This window comes from Moschus berezovskii, chromosome 6, assembly GCF_049115385.1.
Source record: "Moschus berezovskii isolate FMDL1 chromosome 6, NW_MosBer_1.0, whole genome shotgun sequence".
Classification (NCBI taxonomy): Eukaryota; Metazoa; Chordata; class Mammalia; order Artiodactyla; family Moschidae; genus Moschus; species Moschus berezovskii.
Window position 1 is genome coordinate 49,383,994 of NC_142465.1, and position 23,184 is coordinate 49,407,177.

Here is a 23,184-nt window from a genome sequence, read left to right on the forward strand (position 1 = left end):
AGGCTATGGTTTTTCCAGTGATCATGTATGGATGTGAGAGTTGGACTGTGAAGAAAGCTGAACACCAAAGAATTGATGCTTTTGAACTGTGGTGCTGGAGAAGACTCTTGAGAGTCCCTTGGACTGCAAGGAGATCCAACCAGCCCATTCTAAAGGAGATCAATCCTGGGTGTTCACTGGAAGGACTGATGCTAAAGCTGAAACTCCAATACTTTGGCCACCTTATGCAACGAGCTGACTCACTGGAAAAGACTCTGATGCTGGGAAAGGTTGGGGGCGGGAGGAGAAGGGGACGACAGAGAATGAGATGGCTGGATAGCATCACCGACTTGATGGACATGAGTTTGAGTGAACTCCGGGATTTGGTGATGGACAGGGAGGCCTGGCGTGCTGTGATTCATGGGGTCGCAAAGAGTCGGACATGACTGAGCGACTGAACTGAACTGAACTGATTGTCATTATCCATACAAATATATTCAGGAGGCAGCTAAAAATTCAAGCTTATAATTCAGGAGTAGTGCACCCCTAAAACTCAGGCAAGAGGGGGCCTGTCATGGGCCTAGTTTTCAGAGCAGTGCTATTCATGGGATGGTCCATGGACTAGTTAGTCCACAGACTGTCCCTGAGTCATACGGGATAAGTACAGCACTTAAGAGGAAGCATTAAAAACTTCTAAACCAATCTGATATTTCTGTATCGTCTCATTAAACAGGGTATAGACGAGTTAGGATGTGTTTGAAATTGAGGAGTGAGTCACAAGCCGCATAGACTGCAGAGTATCAAGGACAGCAGTACCACTTCTCCGCATATGATATTTAAAAATTTTTTTATTGAAGTATAGTTGTACAATGCCGTATAAGTTGCAGGTGTACAATATAGAGATTCACAATTTTTAAAGACTATAACATGAGTTTAAGTGAACTCCGGGAGTTGGTGATGGACAGGGAGGCCTGGCATGCTGTGATTCATGGGGTCGCAAAGAGTCAGACACGACTGAGCTACTGAACTGAACTGATAGTACATTTATGGTATTATAAAATATTGGTTATATTCCCCATTTTGTATGGTCTATCTTTGTGGCTTATTTTATACCTAATAGCTTGTACTTCTTACTCCCCTCCCCCTCCACCCGTCCCTTCCTTATTGGTAACCGATAGTTCTCTCTCTGTATCAGTGAGTCTACTTCTTTTTTATTTTATTCACTAGTTTCAACATATGATATTTTAAGATTAGTTACCTATAAGCCAAAAGTGAATGAAATATAAGTATTTGTATTTATTTTTATATTAATTATGTTCATTTAAATTAAATCAGCTCTTTTATTTATGTTTATATAAATGCATACAATATATATTTATCTATAATAAATATATTAAAATATTTTTAAATTAAAAAGTATATTTTGACCCAATAGCTCAAAGGAAGTAAACTTTAATTATAGTTGATTCACAATGTTGTGTTAATTTCTGCTGTAAAGCATTGTGATTCAGTTATACATAAATATACATTATTTTTAAGATTCTTTTCCATTATGGTTTATCATAGGATACTAACCCTAACCCTATGCTATAAAGTAGGACCTTGTTGTTTTTCTATTCCATATATAACAGCCTATATCTGCTAACCTTAACCTCCCACTCCATCCCTTCTCCAAGCCCCTCCCCACTGGCAACCACAAGTCTGCTCTCTATGACCATGAATCTGTTTCTGTTTCATATGTTGGTTCATTTGTGTCATATTTTAGATTCCACATATAAGTGATATCATATGGTATTTGTCTTTCTCTTTCAGACTTCATTTAGTATCATTATCTCTAGGTCCATCCATATTATTTTATTCTTTTTTATGGCTGAGTAGTATTCCATTGTATATTATGTACCACATCTTCATTATCCATTTATCTGTTGATGAACATTTAGACTGTTTCCATGTCTTGGCTATTGTGAATAGTGCTGCTGTGAAAGTAGGGGTGCATATATCTTTTTGGATTCGAGTTATGTCTGGATATTTGGCCCAGGAGTAGAATTGTTGGATCATATGGTAATTCTGTTTTTAGTTTTCTGAGGAGCCTCTCTATTGTTCTCAGCGGTGGCTGTAGCAGCTTATGTTCTACCAACAGCATAGGAGGATTTTCTTTTCTCCACACCCTCTCCAGCATTTGTTATTTGAAGACTTTTTAATGATGGCCATTCTGACTTGTGTAAGGTGGTACCTCATTGTAGTTTTAATTTGCCTTTCTGTGATAATTAGTGATGCTGAGCATATTTTCATGTGCCTATTGGCCATTTGTATGTCTTTTTTGGAGGAATGTCTTTTTAGGTCTTATGTACATTTTTCAATTGGGTTGTGTTTCATGAGTTGTTTGTATATTTTGGAAATTATGCCTTGAATTGTTTACAAATATTTTCTCCCATCTTATAAGTAATCTTTTTCTTTTTGTCTTTTATGGTTTCCTTTGCTGTGTAAAAGCTTATAAGTTTGATTAGGTCCCATTAGTTTATTTTTGTTTTTATTTCCATTGCCTTGGGAGACTGACCTAAGAAAACATTGGTACAATTCATGTCAGAGAATGTTTTGCCTATTATCTCTTGTAGGAGTTTTATGGTGTCATGTCTTATGTTTAAGTTTTTAAGCCATTTTGAGTTTATTTTTGGTGTGTTCTAACTTCACTGACTGACATGCAGCTGTCCAACTTTCCCAGCACCACTTGCTGAAGAAGTGGCTTTTTCGCATTGTATATTCTTGCCTCCTTTGTAGAAGATTAGTTGATCATAGGTCTGTGGGTTTATTTCTGGTCTCTCTATTCTGTTCCATTGATCCATATGTCCGTCTTTGTGCCAATACCAAGTGTGTTGATTATTGTAGCTTTACAGTAATGTCTGAAGTCTGGGAGGGCTGTGCCTCCTGCTTTGTTCTTTTTCCTCAGGATTGCTTTGGCAATTCTGAGTCTTTTATGGTTCCATATAAATTTTAGGATTATTTGGTCTAGTTCTGTGAAAAATGTCATGGGTAATTTGATAAAGATTACATTAAATCTGAGATTGCCTTGGATAGTATGGCTATTTTTACAATAGTAATTCTATGGAAGTAAACTTTATATCATTTATTTTTTAACTCTAATTTACTGATTAGGAAACAAGTTTTCAGGACTTCTTTTTCAGGAAAAGACATATTTCAAAATGTTAGTAGTAGTAAACCAATGAATACCAAAATGATTCATACTAGCTTTACTTAGAAGTATGAGCCCTTATATACTGAGTTCAGTTTGCAGCCATAATTGATGATTAAGTGCTAAAACTACACTATATTATCCATAGAAATTTACCAACTAATGAAGCAATGAAATCATCAAAACTTAAGTGACTTTTGCATGTCATATGTAAGCAATAAGTGAAAAGAGAATTATTTGAAATAGTATTGAATTAAAAAACTGACAAAGGCAGATGTTAACTAGTTCACATATAAGCAGCTTGGCGGGCTTCTTTTATGTTGTATTTAGGGTTGCTAAGACCAGGCATATATACAGCTGCCAAGACATGAATGCAAGTCTATCAAAGATGTTGCTTTAGAAATGTTGGGTGATATAGTAGCAAAGGAGGTAGCTCAAATGCCATTTTCCAGTGAAATTATAGTTTAACATATTCAGGAACTGACTAATGATATGGAAGGCTAATTCACAGGAAAAATATGAAACTAGCAAAGTATCTTTCACTGAAAGTAGATGAATACACAAGTGCTATTAATCTGGCCATCCTTTTAGTATGTGTATGGTTTAAACATGACCATGATAGGAAGAAATAGTCCTTTTATTTTCTCACTTCATGGCTAATAAACACAACTGTGAACTGTATAAAACTATAAAGGATTACATTGTCCATAAATGTGTCTGGAGTTAGGATTTTGTGTAGGATTATATTCTGATGCCACAGCTGCAATGACTGGAAAGCATTCTGGGTTAGTTACCCTGCTTAAGGAACTGGTGCCAGAATGTGAATCAGCATACTGCTCCCTTCAAAAGTTTTGCTGCAAAAGTCAGCCGAACTAAATAGGAAATTTGAGGATCCGAAATCTTTCATAGGAAGATATTTAGATTTCATTATGATTCCAGAGATAAGTCAGTCCAACTGGCTATTGATGAAGGACTGAGGAGGAACTTTGCTCTGATTTGTATAAAATTTAAAAACGAGAAACCTAAGCCTGCTCAAATTACTCTGAAGTATCATCTTCTATTCTGTCAAAATAACCCTATGAGACTAGTTTCCCTACTCCGAATATTAATAAAACAAAGCACAGAAACAGTTTAATATATATGTTGCTCTCTACAAGAGGTGTGTGACCATCAACCTGACCAAGATTGAAGAGTAAGTAAGCAAGCTCATTTGTCTTCTTAAAACCCTTAAATATTGATATTAGTGGTCCTATTTAAAGTGAGCATATAACACCTAATGGGGGGGATCCTATTTCATTCAAAATTTTCATTTATGACGTTGGAATAACCAAGAGTTATAAGGTCAATCATTTATACACACACTTTAAAGAACAATATGCTCAATTTTTGTAGTTTTTTCCCCTCTTTTATGTTTGCTCTTATATATTTATTGAAAATAATTTTATGTGTAACAATCTAGAAATAAATGAATCTAATAATAAAAATATATACTTGAATTTTGTATGTATTTTATCTCACTTTTCTAGTAATTCATTTTTTAATTGAATGAAAGATTCTTTAAATTCTATGGTGCTTTATAATTTTCAGAAGTTTCACATACATGATTTAAGTCCATAATAACCCTTTTTCTCCTCCTTTCCCGCTATTGCCCCTCCCCTCTGCCCTTTCCCAGCTGGTGACTAGCTTGCTCTCTGTACCTCTGAGTCTGCTTCCTTTCTGTTTTATTCTCTAGCAACTCATTTTTATTATATTAAAAGAAGTATTTATCTGTAACAGATTGAAAGAGGGAAGTGGCGAGGGGGAACATCCTTCTCGACAGACTGAGGAAGGCTGCTTTAGAGAGCCAATCTGGATAAGGGATCCATGGCTTAGAATTCTAGCCCCACAGGCCCTGAGCCTGTGTCCAGGACTCACGCGAGCTTCTTTCCTGGAAACACATAGCTGCAGGTGAACAGAGCTACCAGTAGGTTAAGCCCGAGATCCCGAGTGTTTGGGGGGTCCTGGACTGAGCTAGGATGTCAAGCCATGTATGCACAGTATGACAAGGAAAAGAAGTGGGCAGGCCAGGGTTAGAGCCAGTTCACTCAGTGCCGCCATATTCCAGCATGAACTCCATAGTGTCCAAATATTCAAAACTTGACAGATTGTGAAGAAGGTATATTTGTCAGAGCAGAATGATAGAATGCTCTTATTCAACAGTCGATAGCTTCATTCGTAACTTAAAGTTTCAGACGTCTGGAACACGGGCCTTGATTTTGTTCTCTTGTCAGGGCCTCACAAATGTTAAGGGATGACCTAGCCAGGAGCTTTGCTAAAGCTGGAGCTCTGAGTTTGTCAGTCAGCATGGAGGGAATATTTGAACCTGAAGGAGAAGCAGTCAAAGGTAAAGAGATTTAATCCTACATTCAGACTGCCTGGTTTGAATCCCTTATCAGCAGCCTACTAGCGATAGAACTGTCTATTTGTACATTGATTTTCTCATCTGTAAAATGGAGATATTTAGGTGTTAATGGCAACCCACTCCAGTGTTCTTGCCTGGAGAATCCCAGGGACGGGGGAGCCTGGTGGGCTGCTGTCTGTGGGGTCGCACAGAGTCAGACACGACTGAAGTGACTTAGCGGCGGCAGCAGCAGCATCTATTTCATGGGATGGTTTCAAGATCAAATGAGTTCATCCATGTAAAGCACTTAGAACTGGCTTGGTATAGAGTAAGTTCTCAATACCAAAGAAAAGTGAAGTCACTCAGTCGTGTCCGACTCTTTGTGACTCTGTGGACTATAGCCTATCAGGCTCCTCTGTCCGTGGGATTTTCCAGGCAAGGGTACTGGAGTGGGTTGCCATTTCCTTCTCCAGGGGATTTTCCCAACCCAGGGATTGAACCTGGGCCTCCTGCACTGCAGGCAGACGCTGTCTGAGCCACCAGGGACTTCTCAATATCAAGGGTGTCACTAAATTACCTGGAAAGGAATAGAGAGCAAGAACAGAAGGGCCTCAGGGGAACCTTAGGAATAGAGATAAGAGCGGGTGGAGAGTGTGTCCTAGCACCCACCACAGGGCCTGGCAGGTGGTTCTTGCCCAGTAAATGTGTATGGATTTGAAAGGGAGCATGGAACGTGCTGCTGGATGCAGCAGAAAGTTCGAATGGGGGAGTACTGAGCAGAGCCTGTTGGATTCCTAGTCAGGAAATACCTTTAAAAGGATGTTTTAGTTCACAGGAAATCAGACCACAGTAAATTAAAAAATGAAAGAAAGATATTTCTCTTTTTAGTTTAGCTTAGTAATGCTGGTGGAAGCTATGCTTTTAGAAATTAATGTTAGAGAATAAAAGAGATAAATAGTAGCTTGAAGGACAGGCAAGGTTGAATGTAAGTTCTTTTCTGTTAAAGGAAATAGGGCAGAGTTGTTGCTAAGAAAAAGAAGGCAGTGGAGAGGAAGAGAAGATTAAAGGAGAAGAAATCTAGGAGAAAGAAGAGATGGAATCAAGAGAAAAAGACATAGGGATGAGTCTTAAAAGAATATTCTGCCTGGGGTGAAAGGAAACAAAATCATCAAAAAGAATATACAGAAGTGTTGAGGACAGAAGTTGAAGAAATTCTTGAAGTTTAAAGTGCAGGGAAACTTTAATTTCAAGAAGAGCAAATAAATATAACTGACTAGTAGGAGGATATTCTGTTACTCATTGTGGCAGATATGGTGAGTTTGTGCACTCACTTGAGTGCTTGGCGAGCTGATCTTCCTACTACAGAACAGTAGTTGGCAAGCTACATACAGCCCACAGGCCAAATTTAGCCTGCTGCTGCTACTGCTGCTGCTGAGTCACTTCAGTCGTGTCCGACTCTGTGCGATCCCATAGACGGCAGCCCACCAGGCTCCGCCATCTCTGGGATTCTCCAGGCAAGAACACTGGAGTGGGTTGCCATTTCCTTCTCCAATGCATGAAAGTGAAAAGTGAAAGGGAAGTCGTTTAGTTGTGTCCGACTCTTCGCCACCCCATGGACTGCAGCCCACCAGCCTCCTCTGTCCATGGGATTTTCCAGGCAAGAGTATTGGAGTGGGGCACTATTGCCTTAGCCTACTGTTCCCCAAATGAACTCAGGTTCGCTCTTCCACTTCACAGCAAAGCCAATCTACGGACACCAGATTGTCGCTTCTGGCAATTGAATCAACCTCCAGCACTTCTCAGTTTCCCAGAGGTCAAGGAGGTAGGACTAATAGGCCTAACTCTCTAATTACACGATCGGTTCTCCTGGCAACCCTAATCCCTTCCTTAGATGTGTTTAAAAAGTAACCTCACCAACATAACAAAAGATACTTTGATAATTCTCATCACTTAGAAAATTCCAAGGGTTTTAGGACCTCTGTGCCAGAAATGAGGATGAAGACCAAATATATATATATTTATTTTTGTAGTTCACAATATTACAATATCACATATAAGTGGAATTATAGGTTTTTTTTAAATTCTTTGTGACTTAGAATAAAGTCCTTGAGGTGCATCCACGTTGTAGGATTTCTCAGGTGGCTCAGATGGTAGAGAATCTGCCTGCAGTGCAGGAGACCAAGGTTTAATCCCTGGGTCGGGAAAATCCCCTAGAGAAGGGAATGGCTACCTACTCCAATATTCTTGCCTGGGAAATCCCATAGCAAGTCCTCTGATCTCAAGAAAGTGCATCTGATTCAAGCTTTATTAGTAATAAAGTATTAGAAGTCACAAAAAACAAACCTTTGCACATGAGTAAATACTACCATAGAAATGGATATACAAATATCTGTTCAAGTCCCTGATTTTAATTTATTTGAGTAAATATCCAAAGGTAGGATTTCTGGATCATATATTAATGCTATTTTTAACCTTTTGAGAAACTGACATACCATTTTCCATAGCAGCTACACCATTTTCCTTTCAGTTTACAAAGGTTCTAACTTTTCTACATTCTCACCAACACTTACTATTTTCTGTTTTTGTTTTTTGAAATAGCCATCCTAATAGCTATGAGGTGATCTCTCATTATGTTTCTGATTTGCATTTCCCCAATGGTTAAGTGATGTTGAGCATCTTTTCATATGCTTATTGGCTATTTATACATTTTCTTTGGAGAAATGTCTTTTCACATCCTGTCCATTTGTGAACTGGGTTGTTTGTGTTGTGCTTTAGAAATTCTTTATATATTCTGGATATTAATCCCTTGTGAGAGATGTGATTTATAAAGTTTTCTAGTAATCTGTGGGTTGCCCTTTTACTCTATTCACAATGTCTTTTTGAACAAAAATTCCCAGTTTTGATGAAGTTCAATCCATCTATTTTTACTTTTGTTGTTTGTGCTTTTGATGTCATATCCAAGAAAATCACTGCCAAATGTAATGTATGAAGACTTTCCCTTATGTTTTCTTCTAAGTTCAGTTCAGTTCAGTTCAGTCACTCAGTCGTGTCCGACTCTTTGCGACCCCATGAATCACAGCACGCCAGGCCTCCCTGTCCATCACCAACTCCCGGAGTTCACTCAAACTCATGTCCATCGAGTAGGTGATGCCATCCAGCCATCTCATTCTCTGTCGTCCCCGTCTCCTCCCACCCCCAATTCTTCCTAGCATCAGACTCTTTTCCAGTGAGTCAACTCGACGCATGAGGTGGCCAAAGTATTGGAGTTTCAGCTTTAGCATCAGTCCTTCCAATGAACACCCAGGATTGAGAGCTTTATAGTTTTAGTTCTTATGTTTTAAGTTTATATCCATTTTTAATTAACTTTTGTATATGATGTAAGTTAAGGGGTCCAGTTTCATTTTTTTGCATGTTGATATCTTTTTTCCAGCACCATTTGTTGAAAAGATTATCCTTTCTCCATCAAATGGTCTTGGTGCCCTTGTTGAAAATCAGTTGATCATATATGTGAAGGTTTATTTCTGGGCTCTTAATATATTTAAATTGTTGGGGAAAAATCAAAAAAATAATATTTTGTGACGTGTAGGTTTTATGAGATTCAGTGTCCATAGAAAAATGTTCTGTTGCAGTATATCCTGACTGATTTGTTTCTGTATCATCTATGGCTGCTTTTGCATTATAGCTGCAGAGTTGAATAGTTGTGACAGAGTCCATAGTCCTGCAAATCCTAGAATATTTACCATCTGATCTTTCATTCTTTTTTTTTTGAAGATTTTTTTGAGGTGGACCATTTTTAAAGTCTTTGGTGAATTTGTTACAATATTGTCTCTGTTTTATGTCTTTGTTTTTTGCCCATGAGGCATGTGGGATCTTAGCTCCCTAAGCAGGGATCAAACCCACACCCCCCGCATTGGGAGGTGAAGTCTTAACCACTAGACTGCCAGGGAAGTCCCCTACTATCGAGTCTTCAAAAAAAAAAATTCCAACCTCTGCTATAGATAGAGGATAAAAAGCTGTGAGATGTATTTCTCGGACTCTCTCACAGCTAGGAGGTAGGCAAGTGACCCAGTTTCCACAAATCAGATTTCTCCACACAGATTTGCATGTGGAAATGACTCACAAGAGGCAGCCTCATGTAGGGAGATCAAATTTTCTGGGAAGTAAAGTGGGGCATCCAGTTCTCCCCTTGAGGTTGTTGGAGGGTTCTGACATCTGATTCTTTACATCATGAATGCTGAATATTGGAAGGTAACTGCAATGGTGTCCCTCTAGAAAGGTTCTATGATATGCTGCGGTATTTTTCTGACTGTGCTTTCCCTAGCCTCTTTTTTCCTGACTGTGTAGCATCAAATCCTTGTTCTCTGTCTCCTTTGGTGAATCTGTGAGCTGCCTGTGTGCTGTGCTTAGTCGCTCAGTTGTATCCAACTCTTTGTGACTCCATGGAGTATAGCCTACCAGGCTCCTCTGTTCATGGGGATTCTCCAGGCAAGAATGTGGAGCGGTTGCCATGCCTAATGTTCCTTTAATAAATCTCTTCCTGCTTCAACAGCTAGAGTAAATTCTGTAGTCTGCAACCTAGAACGCTGACTGATATATTCAGTAGAGACATTTATATTATACTCAGTAATATTTTGCCAAAAGATAAGAATAGTGTTTTGTGAGAAACTCTTAATTCTAATCATGTTTTTTCTACCAACTTTTATTGCCCATCACCTTCCAATATCTCTAAAAGTGACTTAATGGAATTTATTTATTTATTTTTTTAGTATGCAAACTCTGATATTTCTTTCGATTTAACTTTTGATTAAATACTTTTCTACATGAGTTTGAGTGAACTCCGGGAGTTGGTGATGGACAGGGAGGCCTGGCGTGCTGTGATTCATGGGGTCGCGGAGAGTCAGACACGACTGAGCGACTGAACTGAACTGAACATATTTGTTACATCATTCCGATTGGTTTCTTACATTAACTCTTGTGTTTTTCATGCATGTTTACGGCAAACCTCTTCCATCACTTGTTCCATTACTAGGGTTTCCCTCCAGTGTGTGTTCTCAGATGTTTAGTGAGATGAGCACTCTGACTAAAGGCTTTGCCACATTCAGTACATTTATAAGGTCTCTCTCCAGTATGCATTCGCCGATGTCGAGTAAGCATTGTGTTGCAACCAAAGGCTTTGCCACATTCAGTACATCTATATGGTCTCTCTCCAGTATGCATTCGCCGATGTTCAGTAAGATTAGAACGTGTAATAAAGGCCTTGCCACATTCTGTACATTTATAACGTCTATCCCCAGTATGAATTCGGTAATGAAAGAGGAGAGTGAAAAGGTTGGCTTGAAGCTCAACATTCAGAAAACAAAGATCATGGCATCTGGTCCCATCACTTCATGGGAAATAGATGGAAAAACAGTGGAAACAGTGTCAGACTTTGTTTTTTTGGGCTCCAAAATCACTGCAGATGCTGATTGCAGCCATGAAATTAAAAGACGCTTACTCCTTGGAAGGAAAGTTATGACCAACCTTGATAGTATATTAAAAAGCAGAGACATTACTTTGCCAACCAAGGTCCGTCTAGTCAAGGCAATGGTTTTTCCCGTGGTCATGTATGGATGTGAGAGTTGGACTGTGAAGAAAGCTGATCGCCGAAGAATCGATGCTTTTGAACTGTGGTGTTGGAGAAGACTCTTGAGAGTCCCTTATACTGCAAGGAGATCCAACCAGTCCATTCTAAAGGAGATCAATCCTGGATGTTCATTGGAGGGACTGATGCTAAAGCTGAAACTCCAATACTTTGGCCACCTCATGCGACGAGTTGACTCACTGGAAAAGTCTCTGATGCTGGGAAGGGTTGAGGGAGGGAGGAGAAGGGGACGACGGAGAATGAGATGGCTGGATGGCATCACGGACTCTGTGGACATGAGTTTGAGTGTACTCCGGGAGTTGGTGATGGACAGGGAGGCCTGGCGTGCTGTGATTCATGGGGTCGCGGAGAGTCGGACACGACTGAGCGACTGAACTGAACTGAACTGAATGTTCAGTAAGGGCTGAACTCCTAATGAAGGCTTTGCCACATTCTTTACATTTGTATGGTTTCTCCCTGGTATGGATTCGATGATGTGCAGTAAAAACTGAGCAACGATCAAAGGCTTTGTTGCATTCTTTACATTTATAAGGCTTCTCTCCAGTGTGGATTCGCTGATGGTAGGTTAGACGTGAGTAACAGATAAAGGCTTCGCTACATTCTGTACATTCATAAGGTTTCTCTCCAGTTTGAATTCGCTGATGTCGAGTAAGAAATGAGCAATGACGAAAGGCTTTGTTACACTCTTTACATTTATAAGGTTTCTCTCTAGCATGAATTCGCCGATGTTCAATAAGATCTGAGTTGTAAGTAAAGGCTTTGCTACATTCTGTACATTTATAAGGTTTCTCTCCAGCATGAATTTGCTGATGTTGAGTAAGAAGTGAGCTATGGTTAAATGCTTTCTTACATTCTGTACATTTGAAAGGTTTCCTTCCTGTATGAATTTTCTTATGTCTACTCAGATTGGATGAGTTCCTAAACACTTTCCCACATATCTTACACTTGTTTTCTTTCTGTGGATTCTGAACAATGTCCTGTTGAATAAGTTCTGAAGACTGATTAGAAACCTTATCATATTCAATACAAGTCCTCTCTCCAGTACAAGTACTCTTATCTAGTGAAAAAACCTGATATTTGATCAAAGGTATTTCTAAATTTATTACTTCTATAATCCTTGTTTGAAGATTCAGGTCCCTGATGTTTTATAAGGTTTGAGTCTCCTTCAACCATATACCCAGTTTCATTGATTGAATACCTTCTCAGTCCAGCATAAATGCTTTTGTGATTATTGGAGCTGGAGCTCTTACTTAAGGTCTGACTCATTTTATTACACGTAGGAAGTTGTTGTGTATTAACCATATCACAATATGTATTGAACAATGATGCTTGGATGGCATCTCTTCTATTATCATCAACATTATACATCTTGGAATGGAGAGAAAATATCTGTTGGGGGAAGAAAAATGACCCCCTGCTTATGGATCCCTCAAATTGATTAGATTGTGAGTTTTCCCACTCACTGTTAAATTGTAGGTGTTCAGACATGCTTGAATGTATGTTTAATCGAAGCCTACATTCAGGATTGTCTGAATGAGTATTTGCAGTAGAGACTAGATTACCTTCCAGATTTTCCCCCTTTCCTTTTCAAGAACACGTATGTTTCAAAAAAGGACGGAAATCTTTTCTTAAACACTTGCACTTCTACGCAGATGTTGAAGTCTGAAGTTGGTGTTTCTCCCAGTTTGACTCAGGTTGCTCATGTCTTTTTGCAGTAATCTTAGCATTATGTGTAACTGTCTCCATTTCTTTATGTCCATATAAACATCCTCTCTGTCTTTCATACACCCTCATACATTCCATGTCTTTCATTAAATTTAAGTTTCTGAGATATATTCCTAGGTTTGCTTTTGGGAATACATCTTCTAATGCTGGATTCTTCGGCATCAAATCCTGGGTGTCTTGTGGAGACATAGCTAGTAACAGACATCCTGGCATCCAAAGTCAAGTCGGCCTTAGAAGGCATGACGACCAACAAAGCTAGTGCACGTGATGGAACTCCAGCAGAGCTATTTCAAGTCCTCGGAATGAGTCATTTCTGACTCCTTGCTTTCCGCTTCCTCTGGCCTTCCTTCTCAGGTAAGATCAGTCATGGGAAGTGACCCCAGAACTCTCGGTCAATCATTTCACTCCATTCCAGGTCTGCAGGATACTGCGCACGCGCGGGCGGAAGATCCGGCACAGAGGAAAGTGAGTGCCCTGCGCCGCGGCCAACGAGAGACCGACTTAATGGAATTTATATATCATAAGGGTGCTACCCTGTGGCTCAGATGGTAAAGAATCTGCCTGCAATGCAGGAGACCAGGTTCAATACCTGGGTTGGGAAGATCCCCTGGAGAAGGGCATGGGAACCCAATCCACTTTTCTTGACTAGGGAAATACCATGGACAGAGGAGCCTGGTGGGCTCCAGTCCATGGGATCACAAAGAGTCGGACATGACTGAGTGACTCACACACACACACACACAAGGGTGACACAATAGAGATTATCAAAAGAATAGACACAGAAGTTAGACTCAAAAAAGTAAGACTCTGAGTGAGAAACCGTAATTGAAATAGCACATTTAATTGTAGGAACTTCATTCCCCAGACACTTTGACTTCATCGCACCTGAATGAAAAAGATATCTTTCTGAGAAGAAAGAAAATTAAGTTTCAGTACTTTGTAGAGCAGAAATCCTAAGAGTAATTCAAAAGAAGGAAGATAGTTTATCATGGAAGTGATTGTTTAATCATGGACGTGAACACATCTTAGAGGTGATGGAGGTGAGCAGATAAGGAAAGAGGGGGTGCTCTGGACCCAGAGGTAATATTCAGAATTTTCATCTCAGTTATTCCACTTAGATGCTGAGTAAATCACCGCATTCAGAGCTGCTGTCATTTCTTCCAGCTGATGACTGCACTCTTGCAAAAACAAAGTGCTCAAATTAGGATGCTTGTTTTATTGTTATTTATGCCTACTCTCCTTTTTTCCCACACAGTCCTGTGGATGAGTAATAGTGACATCACCACAAAAAAACAGAACTTCTTACTTGAATCCTGCTTCAGGAATGCCCATGATTATCACTGTGTTAGTCATTCAGTCATTTTCAACTCTTTGCGACCCCGTGGACTATAGCCCTCCAGGCTCCTCTGTTCATGGAATTCTCTAGGCAAGAATACTGGAGTGGGTTGCCATTTCGGGATCTTCCCAACCCAGGGTCTTCTACACTGCAGGTAGATTCTTTACCATCTGAGCCACCAAGGAAGACTTTCAGACCCCTGCTTTTTTTCCCTATAAGATAAATCTGTTATTAGAGATTTCCACTTTTTTAAAAAAGGTTTATTTATTCATTTACTTCTGGCTGCACTGGGTCTTCACTGCTGCAAGCAAGCGTTCTCTAGTTGTGCCGAGTGAGGGCTGCTCTCTGGTTGGGGATGCGGGGTTCTCCCTGCAGTGGCTTCTCTTTTTGTGTTGCACAGGTTCTAGGTACTCGGGCTTCAGTAGCTGCAGCTCCAGGACTCTCGAGCATGGGCTCAGTAGTCGTAGTACATGGGCTTAGTTGCCCCAAGTCTCATGAGATCCTCTTGGAGCAGGGACTGAACCTGCGTCCCCTGCATTGGCATGGGGACTCTTATCCACTGGACCACCAGGGAAGCCTGAGATTTCCACTTTTTTTCCTAATTTGAACACATTGATCCTATTGAAACAGTAATACTTCTCTCCCATGTTCACCTCTCCCAAAAGAGGAAAAAATTCCACTCTGACTATACGTGAGAAAAAATTGAGAAAGCGAGAAATGAACAAAGTAATTTAAAATGGAATTTAAAAGCACATACACATACTGAAAGTTAAGATGATTCTTAAAGAAATCTGAACAAAGAAGCAAGGCATAGAAAGTCGGTAAGCTAGTACCATGTGAAAAGTCGATAGGGAAAATAAAAGGTCTCTTCAGAGAAAAGCACATTCTGATAGAGGTAATGAGGGGGTTGCTCTAGAAGTTCACGCCCAGTAGACAATGTCACTTTCATAGGCAAGAGCAAGCTATGCAATCACTTGTGCCACCAACAGCTAGTGACAAGCAGCCTCAGACATCTGAGAACAAATTATAGCTTGCCCTTCATTTTCAGCCTGCAATTAGACAATTATGAGTGCAATTATTTGTGTACCATTTTGTAACAACAGGTAATTGTGACTAAAGAGCTACCTGCATTGTGAAAGGGAGATATAATTGAGGCCTTCTTTTAATAAGTTTGTATTTTAAATCTGAGCAAATGTATAATCTGATTAGTGGAAAGACACCCATGACATTTTTTAAATTACATTTTTATATTTTAACAAGTGCATTCCCTAGCCTATTTGTGGGCCTCACTGCAGCATCTTTGGCATGGTACAATCACCATAAAACTATAAAGAAACGCTGCATCACAGATGGACCAATCATGAGTGCTATCCAGAACACATGGGCATTCTATAGCCAACACAGAAAAGGTGCAAACAAAAGATCCAAAAGCTGAATCCAATAATTTGCATCACACTTGAAATATAAAGAAATCGACCGAAGGGCATCCCGCTCAGCACCTGCCACACGGAAGGCACACAGCAAGGATTTCCGAAATTGGCACTGTTAAAATCCCCTCTTTGTGCCTTCATGGCATTCAAAACATGCCTTTACTGTAACACCCAGCGTTTCATGTGTGTGTGTGTGTCTATCTTTCCCTACATCTCTGGGTTGTTAGAAGAAAACGCTCATGTCTTTTACTTTCCTCAGCCTGTTTCCATCTCAGACAGCAGAAAATGAACTCAAATTAGCTTCAGTCAAACAAAACGGAACGAAATGATTGGCCAACAGAGGTAGGCTCTGTTGGGTTCTTTCTTTCCTGCCCCTCAGGAGGCAGCCTCCTCCAGTAGAGCAGATTCATTCCCTTTATTGTGGGTGGGTGTCCTTCATGTTGGGGGCAGGATAGTCTGATGGCTCTTCAATATGACTATCGAGCCTTGAATCTGCTCCACCACTTAACCTAAAGTAAGTTATCTAACTGCTTTTGAGCCTCAGTTTTCATATCTGTAAAATCGGGGAAATAATACTACTTATGTTGTTATAAAGATTAAATAAGATTATATATATACATAAGGAACTCATCATAGTGTCTGACACATAAAATGTGCTCAATAAATGTAAGCTACATTTAGTACATTTAGTTTAGTGGTTTTTGTTTTTAATGGAAGAGGCAGGGAGCAAGGTATTACAATAGACAATTCTAGGCTTATCACAGCCTAACTTAGTGATACCAAAAGGGAACACCAGCATTTGTAACAATTTATAGCATCTCTCTATATAATTTATAACATCTATAATACCCCAGCATCTATATTTCTCAGCATACACAATTTGGGGCAAGGATTCTGAGTGGCTAGGACTTATTGAGCAACTGAGCACACATACACATATATCGAGGGCTTACTATATGCCAGGCACTATGATGTTTCCATGCATTATCTCAATTTTCACCACAACTCTAATATGGAAATGCCATATTTACCCTCATTTTACAGACAAGCAAAACAAAGCTTAGAAGAGTTTAGTACAGAAGGACACAGAGGTTCGCAACCTTTATTTTTTGTAGGTGAAGAATTAGATAGTAAACATTTTAGGCTCTGCAGACCAGATGATCTTTGTCACAACCACTCTACTCTGTATTGTAGTGTGTGTTAAAAACCAGAATTCAACTGAGTACATTTTGAAGATCTAATTGGTTTTACTGAACAATTCACAAGTTGGGCGGTGTCACATCTAGCAAGCCTTGCAAAGGGCTCCTGAAAGACAGGACAAGGAAGTCACAACCAGAAAAAAGGATTATTTCAGATTAGGTCATTTCCCTTTTAAGATAAAAGGGCCATATTAGGTGGCTTACCTCATCTTCCTTTGGAGGATGGAGAGGGCCATGTGAAAGATTACCTCATTGGTGCTGACCAGAATATTCCTGGATGAGCAGTTAAGACTACATTTCTAGGACTTCCCTGGTGGTCCAATGGTTAAGAATCCACCGGCCAGGGCAGAGGACCTGGGTTCAATCCCTGGTCCAGGAAGATCCCACATGCTGAGGAGCAAGAAGCCTGTGCATCCCAACTACTAAAGCCCGTGTGCCCTAGAGCCCATGCTCTGCAATAAGAGAAGCCACTGCAATGAGAAGCCCACACACCACAGCAAAGAGTAGCCTCTGCTGGTCACAACGACAGAAATCCCACGCATAGCAACGAAGACCCAACACAGCCAAAAATCAATAAATCAATAATTTTTTAAAAGACTACATTTCTAGGAGAGATTGAAGTTTCATGGGTTAAGTATTAAGCCCTGATTTGGTGGCATGGTCCATAAGTGACTTCATATTGGTATGATTTTTTTTTTTAAACAATGCCCCTTCAGCTTATCTGAGAGGTGTGATGAAAATTTAAGGCATTAGCACTACTCTCAGCTGCTGCTCTGAATGCTCACAGTTTGTATTGTTCTTTTGCATAGAGAAGAGAAAGTTAGTCACTTAGTCATGTCCAACTCTTTGTGACCCAATGGACTGTAGACCACCAGGTTCCTCTGTCCATGGGATTCTCCAGGCAAGAATACTGGAGTGGGTTTCCATTTCTATAAATTATGACATTTTTGCACAGGTCATGGCTTCAGGCTCACAATCTTTAAGTTCGTTATTCTCTTTCTTTTCTGATGGTTCAGGCCTTCAGAGATCATTTTCTTGGTGGTTAGTGGCTGTGGACTTGCATTTAAAGTTTTTGAGAAAATACAACACATAGGGGAAATTATAATGATTCTAATAAGCAGGATAATTCACAATGTCCAGAGACCGAAATTAATCAAAATAAGTAAATCAAAGAAGAGACTCATTTAATGAGTCACCTTTTTAAGCCAAGTGGCTTGCTCAGTCATCTTGTTTAATTGAGTTTCAACTTTTCCAAAAGTGCAGCAGATGGTGTTGACCATAGCATAGACTCCTCGCTCAGTTAAAAGATAATCAAGGATCATACTATTGTCGAGAGCAACTTTGGCCACAGAGTTTAAGGGTCTTTGTTGGACAGCCATTGTCTTAGCAATGGAATCTGCAGTAACTTCACGAGTTAAGGAGAAACTTCTGGACATCCCTGGCAGTCTAGTGGCTAAGACTCCATGCTTCCAATGCAGGGGCATGGGTTCCATCCCTGGTCAGGGAATTAAGATTCCACATGCATGTGCAGTGCAGTCACAAAAAAAGAAAAGAAGGCTGTATTAAAAAAAAGAAAGGAGAGACTTCTGATCACGTCCTCATTTGCATTTACTCCTAACCGGAGAAGGTGGCTTTGCCAAAGGAGGAAGACCCTGAGTCATAAGCGCTTCCTGGTGGGTCCTGTCTAACTTGACAATGGAAATTCAGGGGAATCAACCAATGGGGTAGTCTTAGTTTGCTTGTGAAAGGCAAAGAGGCCCCGTTGGATAACCTGAGGCTTTGCCTGCCTGTGCGTCAGCCACCTAGGCATTCTTGGCCCAAGAAGAATGATAACCAGCACAGACAGAGACAAACCCTGTTGGGGCACAACCATTTCCATTAAGGAGGTACTTTTAATGGATTCATTTACAGGGACTGAGATCTCTTAATGGGTGGAGCCAAATCTGATTCAAATAATCATGGGAATGTGGGAGTGCAAATGTACTAAGATTTACAAAAGTAATTGTGTCTAATTGGGTACACACAGGTAGATGAGAGAAAGGAAAAACAAGGCACAATTTCTGGCTGCAAAAGTTGAGCTCAGTAAGAGACTTTTGTTTTCCCTGGTAGCTCAGATAGTAAAGAATCTGCCTGCAGTGCAGGAGACCCAGGTTCAATCCCCGAGTCAGGAAGATCCCCTGGAGAAGGGAATGGCAACCCACTCCAGTATTCTCACCTCGAGAATTCCATGAACAGAGGAGCCTGGTGGGGTACAGTCCATGGAGTCCCAAAGAGTTGGACACAACTGAGTGACTAACGCACAAGAGGCTTTGCACGAAAGCATTGATCATAGTTTGCATTTACATCAAGTACAGAAGAGAAATAGGTCACAGGGAGGATCAGAGAATCTCAGGCATCATAAATAGATTGAAAACTTTGATAACAAATCCAGTAATCAGAAATGTTTTTTCTCCCCACTCTTAACAATGAAACCTGAGAGATAGGATGAGGGTGTTACCTTCCAGGCCAATATAGAGTAAAGAGAAGAATAAAAAGGTGGAAAGGTTCCATGTTTAAAGTATGAAGCCTCAGTCCAGCATCTAAGGTAGAAGCAGTCTACTTTAAAATCAGCTACTTTTCTCCTACCTCAATTCGTTCTGAGGTCTCCAGTCTGTGCACAGGACCAGGTGTCAGGTGGAGCCTTTTTTAACCATGAGCGAAATGTGTACCCAAGGCTCAATGCTTTCTAGTTTTGAGGTACTGTCGGTGGTCAAAACATTTGGTAAGGTTCCTTCTAATGGGACTAGAGGGCTGTCTTTTTATGTTGTTTCCAGAATACCTAGTCACCAGACTCCAGACTGTGACCAATAGGATCCTTTGAACTGGGATCTGGGAAAGCCACTTCAGCCTGTCAATGATGAGCTTTAGCATAAGACTTACAGTATCTGGTCATACTTGGAGAAAGCAATGGCAACCCACTCCAGTACTCTTGCCTGGAAAATCCCAGGTATGGGGGAGCCTCGTGGGCTGCCGTCTGTGGGGTCGCACAGAGTCAGACATGACTGAAGCGACTTAGCAGCAGCAGCAGCAGCTGGTCATACTAGCATGAGACAGCAAGGAGTCAGAAGAAAGTTGCATACTAATGGTCTACTGGTGACTATCACAGGTGGAGATATGAGTTTATGTTTTCCAGAGGGGTACTGCATACAGTTGGCAAGTCCAGAGGTATTACCTTAGGCCAAAGAAGTCCAGTAGCTTTCTTTTGACCTTGCCTGATGATTAATTGTGCTACAGACGGTATAATTCCAAAAAGTTTGCAAAGTTTTCATTACGGCTCATATGATTTGTCCTGTGAATTGGGTACCTCAGTCACTGGAGGTAGTGGAAGTCTATCCCAGGTGGAAAATAAATTTTCTAATAGTTTCTTTGCCGCCGTTAGTGCATCAGCCTTGTGCCAGTGGAAGGGTCCATTTGAAAAACACCCACATAATAACAATATATTGATCAACCATGCTAAGTGGCAACTGAAAAAAGTCCAGCCACAGATACTCCAAGGATGCAGAGGAAGGAGGTCTGAGGCCTAAATAGTTTTTTCAGGATTATGGACCTGACATGCCAGACGTTACTACTTCTGCAGTTTTATCGAAGTCTCCCCACCAATGTCTGTTCACAGATCGAGTTATCTCAAATACGCTGTGATGGGCAGTGGAAAGCAAAAGTTGAAAAATGGGATCTCCGCGGGGTCAGAAAAAAACAAGTGGCCATCTTGGGTTTCCCATAGTCCTGACAGTTCATTTGATTTACAACCACTCTTCGCCCATCTTAATTTCTCTGATTCAGGAGCAGATTGTTGCCACATTACCAGGACTTCAGGAAGGCAAAAGTCTGGCAACAAGGGGTCATTCTGCAGAGGTGCAATGGACTTCATCCTCAGGAGCCATAATCTTTATAGACTTTTTTGCTGCTGCCCTCATAGGACTTTCCCTTGATACTCACTTAGGTTCAGGCCTTTTAGTACGAGTCAGTTTTGAAGGCAGCAGTTTCAGAAGAGAAGAAAATAGCAGTAAGAAGGTCATCTACTTGTGGCCCACTGTGGATTGGGGTCACAGAGGAAGTAGGAAAACTCTTTGGTTTCCATAACATCCCCAAATCATGGATGACCCCAAAGACATACCAGCTGTCAGTATAAATACTAACAGTGTGTCCTCAGATAGCTGCTGAGGTGCTCTGGTAAGGGCATCTGCTTATTGAGCTGATTCAGTACGTGGGAGGCTTTCTCTTTCAAGTGGTTCATGTTGGATAGTAATAGCATAACCAGCTTGGAAATTTCCATAGTCATTTCTACAGTATGTCCCATCAACAAACAGGATTAACTCAGGATTGGTTAAAGGGGTGTCTTGTAAATCAGAACTCAGTGTCACAAAAAGGGACATTGTTATTTTCTCACAGTCATGGGGCTCACCTTTGTAGGGTAGAAGAAGTGAAGCAGCAGGATTGAGAATATTGCAACATTTAACACAGTACACATTGCTATATTTACAGTGGATAACCAGCAAGGAACTTGGCTCAATGTTCTGTGGCAGCCTGGATGGGAGAGGAGTCTTGGTGAGAATGGATACATGTATTCCTGTGGGCTGAGTCCCTTTGCTGTTCACCTGAAACTGTCACAGCATTGCTAATCAGCTATACCCAATACAAAATAAAATGTGTGTGTGTGTGTGTTTTTAAAGAATGTTGCGATATTTATGATGCCGATTAGGAAGTGAAAGCGGAGGAATCGCATAGGAGGTTAAACCTGCTTGCAGAGAATTGTGTCAATTTAGAGTTAAGACAACTCTGGACTGCAGTAAAGAGGTTGTTAAGTAAACATTATTTCCTAGGATTAGGTCTGCTGAGGCTTCTACTAATTTAACAACAACAGGAAGGAGTGACTGACTCAAGTGCATTCTGCAATATGCCCTTGGCCTGTGTTTATTACCATGTCTTTGCATGAGCATTTCCAGAGCCTGGTTCTCTCTCATGCACAAATAAGGTGAAATGTTTTGAATCATTAGGAAGCCCTAAGGCAGTGGTTCTTGCAGAGCTTGTTTTAGTCTTATAAAAGCCTGCCTGTGTTTATCTTCCCAAATAAGGGGTTCAAAGGCTGAAAGTTTAGTTAAGTTCCTAGAGTGGGGAAATTAATAGAGAAAAATTAGGAATAGCCACAATAACCAACCAAGTTTGTTAATCCATGAAACTCTTGCTTATTTGTGTGTCTAGGAAATTCTTAAATTAGCTTAATCCTTTTTTGAGATAGCTGGATTTCTTTAGTGCTTATGTTGTGACCTACTTAATGAGCAGTATCTAGAGAGAATTACAATTTTTCCTTAGTAACTTTATGTACCTTTTCAGCTAATCTTTTATGAATGCCTCTTTGGTAATTTAGCACAATAGAAGGTCATCTAATATTGTAAAAGGATTGATTTCCAGGGAACTGGAGAGAGCTTACATCTTGGGGAATAGGGAGAAATAAGAACGCGCTTTAGTGACTCCCCGAGGCACAAGGTATATTACTGTCCAGGTATATTACTGATTGTGAACCCAGTTCCCCTGACATCGAGTTCCCTTGATGAGTTACTTTGTTCTATTTTTTTCTTTTTTTAAAATTGAAGTGTAGTTAATTTACAATGTTGTATAAGTTTCAAATGTACAACAAAATGATTCAGTTATATATATGTGTATATATGTATATCCATATCTATTCTTTTTCAGAATCTTTTACCTCTAGGTTATTACAAAATATTGATTATTCTTCCCTGTGATATACAATAGGTCCTTGCTGGTTATGTATTTTGTGTACAGTATGCGTATATATTAATCCCAAACTCCTAATTTATCCCTCCCCCTCCCCTTTCCCTTTGGTAACCATGAATTTGTTTTCTATTTCTGTGAGTCTATTTCTGATTTGTATGTAAGTTCATTTGTATCATTTTTGGGGGGAATTCCACATATAAGTGATATCATATGATATTTGTCTTTCTCTGTCTGACTTACTTCACTTAGTGTGATCATCTCTAGGTCTGTCCATGTCGCTGCAAACGGCACAATTTCATTCCTTTTTATGGTACTTTATTTCCTTTCTTGTCTTGCCTTTGTTTCCCTCAGAATTGGGGGGCATCAAAGAAAAGGGGAGGGTTTAAAATGAGTAGGATGCTTTCTAGGTACAAAAGCCCCTTTCTGTCCCCTAGTTCTTGCTTGTAGAAAAGGCTTTAGTCTACTAGGCCTTCCCTGAGATCCAACAAGCAGACTCAAGCAGTTGCTAATTAAGGAAGTGAGAGAAGGCAAA

General features: G+C 40.2%; 1 long non-coding RNA gene and 1 pseudogene across 1 annotated transcript; one reads left to right on the forward strand and one right to left on the reverse strand.

Annotated features, from left to right (window-relative positions):
- The first annotated feature begins 9,714 nt into the window (after nucleotides 1-9,714).
- On the forward strand, nucleotides 9,715-21,547 carry LOC129537191 (uncharacterized). The gene is made up of 3 exons (XR_008681949.2): nucleotides 9,715-9,797; nucleotides 13,331-13,380; nucleotides 21,402-21,547. It is a non-coding gene; the product is annotated as an uncharacterized LOC129537191 (long non-coding RNA).
- On the reverse strand, nucleotides 10,575-13,104 carry LOC148777607 (uncharacterized; annotated as a pseudogene).
- Nucleotides 21,548-23,184: the final 1,637 nt, after the last annotated feature.